General features: G+C 40.6%; 1 pseudogene; it reads right to left on the bottom strand.

Annotated features, from left to right (window-relative positions):
• Nucleotides 1-292: 292 nt before the first annotated feature.
• Nucleotides 293-722, bottom strand: LOC117077984 (annotated as a pseudogene).
• Nucleotides 723-4,736: the final 4,014 nt, after the last annotated feature.

The raw sequence follows: 4,736 nt of genomic DNA, 5'->3' as shown, positions 1-4,736 counted from the left end.
AGGTTTTTTTTGGGGGGGTGGGTAGATGTGAGGAGGAAATCACTCCTTTGTCTTTATTAAAGAAACTTAGAAAGAGACCAGACCTGGCAACTAAGGGGTGAGGTACTGGCCAGGAAGGTGGAGTGGGCTCAGGCTCTGTGGATTTCAAGTGCAGACTGATGGCCTCGGAGAGGCCAAGGAGACCAGATCCTGGTAGCAGCTGAGGAGGTGCCCAAGGGCACTTTCAGGCACTGGGGCCATCAGCTTGTTCTGTGGGCAGTGGTTGGGGGTTGGGATGCAGCGTAGGTTGGGCTGGACTGGAATCTCCCTGAGGGCACCCTGCCTTGTCTACCTAGATCATCCACTGGTCCTGATCCTGTTCGTTGCCTTCCATGTCCACCTCATTGATCTCTCCGTCATCAGGTGACTCATTGTATCATTCACCTTGTTCATGTCCTGCATGTCCTCATCATCCTCTAAGTCCTCTTCACTACCCTCATTGTCTTCATCATCCTCCTCTTCCTCGTCAACATAGTGCTCTGAGGCTGATTTGCCAATAGGAACCAGGTTGTTCTCTTTCCCTGCGATGCTTTGGAGCCAGGTCTGATGCTGCTGTTCCTGCTGCTGCAGCTCTGTCTCTTCTACACAAGGTCGATCCAGATTAAACCACAGTGTCTCAGTCCCACAAAGGGGACTGAGGGAAACAAAGTGGACATGGTTCCTAGACTGGGTTTGAGTCCTGGCTCCACTACTTACTAGCTGTTTGATCTTGACCGAGTCACTTAACCTCTCTGGGCCTCAGTGTCCTCATCACACCAGGGGCTGCAGCCAGTGCAGACCCGGAAGCGCTTCACCAAGCCTGAGTGGAAGAACCCACCAGAATCAGGGACTCACCCCCAAGCAGTTTTATGTGATCATCTAATCCTGTTATTCTGATTTTGAAAAAGAGAGACAACTCAGCAGAGCCGTTAATGTCAAAGCTTTTGCTTATTTCAATATATAATCTAATGGGAAAATCTCTAGAAAGTTGTAGATATTCATGTCCCTGCAAACAGTTGCATCACATCTAAGATCTTTCTTAGGAGAAGAACGTGAATTTCTTTTTTTTTTTTTTTTTTTTTTTTTTTTGAGACGGAGTCTTGCTCTGCCGCCCGGGCTGGAGTGCAGTGGCCGGCTCTCAGCTCACTGCAAGCTCCGCCTCCCAGGTTCACGCCATTCTCCTGTCTCAGCCTCCCGAGTAGCTGGGACTACAGGCGCCCGCCTCGTCGCCCGGCTAGTTTTTTGTATTTTTTAGTAGAGACGGGGTTTCACCGTATTAGCCAGGATGGTCTCGATCTCCTGACCTCGTGATCTGCCCGTCTCGGCCTCCCAAAGTGCTGGGATTACAGGCTTGAGCCACCGCGCCCGGCCGTGAATTTCTTATTAAAGTTTTTCCTCTTGAAACCCAGAGGGTAAAATTTCTATATATTTGGATACATAGATTTTAAAAAGTGTTGGTATTCTCCCTTAAACCTCACAAAAGTCCTACAGAGTAGCTACCTTTAATTCTCTCATTAGAGATAAGAAAATTGAGCCTTGAACATTTAGTGAGTTTTCCAAAGGCTAACAGTTTTCAAATTGCAGATCCGGGCCCGAAAACATTGGCAAGATTCACTTCGCTCCACCCTGCTGAAGCTGTTACCAAGAGAAGAAGCTTTTACCATTAGAAGATCTAACTCCACCCAAATGATTTCTTAGCTTCCTTCTCAGAGGTAAGCATGGAGAGTAACACTCAAGTTGATTAGGAAATTTAAGATGCACTTTATGTAATTTTCATTTGGAAGGCTAACTTTTCCCAGCCTCACAAACATGAGAAGATTATTTGGTAGGTTATGCTGGGTGAATATGGGACTTGTGTCTGAAATGGCTTTGTTCCTTTTTCAGAAGGTAACATAGTGCATTGCATGAAATAGACATTTGATAATACTGGATATGTGGACTAATTTTTGTAGTTGAACCTCTGTTTGCAGGATGTGTTGACGATTGTTGAGTGTCCTCCTCTGGACTCTTAGCTGTACAGTGCTAACAAATAAAATTTGTCCATCTAATCCATTTAGTTTAGCAAGTGATCAATGGAATGAAAAAAAGTCAAACTGACTGACTAATTTTACTAAGTAACCAACTTCTCTTTTCAGTTCAGCAACCAGTCAGTTCACTTTAATCCTTTGGCTCCTGAGTGATGCAGACATGAGCCTCTGCTCTACAGACAAGGACTTAGTCTAACAGCCCACTCTGCTTTAGGGCTCAGGCTTGCGATGGAAAAACAGCAATTTGCCCTCCTTTGGACATTTTGATAAATGATAAACATATTCATCCCCAAACCTCGAAATTATTGCTGAATTTTTTTTAAGCTAGCAACACAAAATTCGAGTCCTACATTCATCAAATTCAAGGCACAAAACCTCACAGAATTATAAAGTCCACCCAATCAATGGAATTCAGAGCTAAGAATTCAGCCACTAAATGGCATGATTGCTGTAATTAGTCGAATGGTATAATTATAGTAAACACATGATAAGTTGCCACTGAAGCACATAATTGCACAGTATAATGGTATTATTATGATTTCTGATGATATAATATGATTTGGATGTATAACAAATTCCCATAATAATATTAAAACATTCTTCATTTGTGCATTTTCTTAGTACCTGACTTGGATTTTTTACATTATGGAAGTTTAAGTCAAAGACAGAATATCAGACCACGTTTTCAATGAAAGAAAAAGAAGTTATTTTTCAACATAATACCTTGTTGAGAATGTGGTTAGAAAGAGATAAAGGACTTAAAGTATGAAGTCAGTCATTAGGATAACCCTAACAGGTATTATAGTTAATGGTTACAATTCAAGAAAACACCTGTACAACATGAATGTTATTTCATATCTATTCTATGTCCCAGGAATTAATCATTTTACTTTGAGTTTATCATGAAAATAAGCTTTCCCAGGACACAACACTGTCCACACTACCTTTGTTTTGTTTTTGTTTTTGTTTTGTTTTGTTTTGTTTTGTTTTTTGAGATGGAGTTTGGCTCTGGTTGCCCAGGCTGGAGTGCAATGGTGCTATCTTGGCTCACTGTAACCTCTGCCTCCTGGGTTCAAGCGATTCTCCTGCCTCAGCCTCCCGAGTAGCTGGGATTACAGGCACCCGCCACCACACCCAGCTAATATTTTGTATTTTTAGTAGAGACGGGGTTTCACCATGTTGGCCAGGCTGGTCTTAAACTCCACACCTCAGATGATCCACCTGCCTCGGCCTCCCAAAGTGCTGGGATTACAGACGTGAGCCACTGCGCTCAGCCTATCTTTGGTTTTGACATCCCTAGGAGAAGACAATGTTTTCAAGTCATGTGCACATTGGTTATATTGTGTTGTTGCCCCGAATTTTTTTTTAGATGTAGATTTTGTATGATCAAAAGCATTTTTATTTCATAGAATTTGGGAATTGGAAGAATTCTTAGAGAGTTGAGATGCACAGTTCAGGAATTCAGGGACTTATTTCATTGAAGGTGCTGGGTGTATAAGTGGAAGTGCATTCTTCTTGGAAAGGGATTTTTATCATGGTCATTAGTGGAGTTGTGAAGCCAGAAAGGTCTACCTGGGAGATTCTACCATCCGTCTCTATTGGGGCTGAAATCTTCTCCACAAATGCCCATCAGGTCTTTATTCCACTTCAGCTTCAACCTTTGTAGTAAGGAGGCTCTAACTGATCTGTAAAGTAGAAACCATGAGTTCTTTGCCTACCAACCTGCTAATGCAGTTTAACTTTCTTTTTTAAGCAATGAAGCATAATGTTTCTTTTTATTAAGGATACAGTTCACAAAACCTCCTAGCCACACATTGTCTAACAGAACTTTCCATGATAATGGAAAATTCTCTACCTGCACTGTTCAGTAAAGTAGCCACTAGCCATATGTGGCTGTGGAGCACTTGAAATGTGGATGATGCATCTTAGGGACTGAACTTTTTAATTTAACTTAATGGTAATTAATTTATATTTAAATTTAAATAACCATAAGGGTGGCTATCGTATTGAACAGCACAACCCTGCACGTTGTTTTTCTATGCAGGCTCCTCTTCAACACTATTTTACTCACTTATGACACTGTACATTACATTTTATCAATTTACACATGCAGTATTGAATTATCACCTAAGCAAATATACAGCTTTAAGCATTATAAAAGTTCAATAAATATTAATGGTGATCAATAAATGGAATCATTACAGATAATGAAGTAGCATGACAAAATATAAGAGGTAATTAGAATCAGTCTTACTTTTATTGACAAAGACAGTCCATGAAACTGGGAGCCATGATCACATCATGGTATAGGTTTTCATGATTTCCAATTATTTGATGAATTTCACACTTGATATTTATCTAAAGTTAATTCAAGATTTTCCTATCTGACCTTTCCCTGCCATGAATATTGATGGGTTTTACTGTAGTGTGAATTTCCAAGTGTCTTTCTTTTCTTGTACCCTGAAGATTCAGATTTTAGGACGCATTGTTTATTGCTTAATTTCATTGCACCTCTAGAGAAAGGAGGAGAGATCATTTCATCCTAAAGCTTGCTATGAGAAAGATAAGACACAGAATACAAAACCACAAAGGAATTAAGAATTCCATCCTGCTAGAAAATAAAGTCCACGAACTGGGAACTCAATTATTATTTTGAATAACAGTTCAAAATTTTTTTCTCTTATTCTTTCA

The sequence above is a fragment of the Trachypithecus francoisi genome, unplaced genomic scaffold, assembly GCF_009764315.1.
Source record: "Trachypithecus francoisi isolate TF-2019V2 unplaced genomic scaffold, Tfra_2.0 Lachesis_group6, whole genome shotgun sequence".
Lineage (NCBI taxonomy): Eukaryota > Metazoa > Chordata > Mammalia > Primates > Cercopithecidae > Trachypithecus > Trachypithecus francoisi.
Note: the sequence above shows the minus strand (reverse complement) of the source record. Positions and strands in the feature narration are given on the sequence as shown.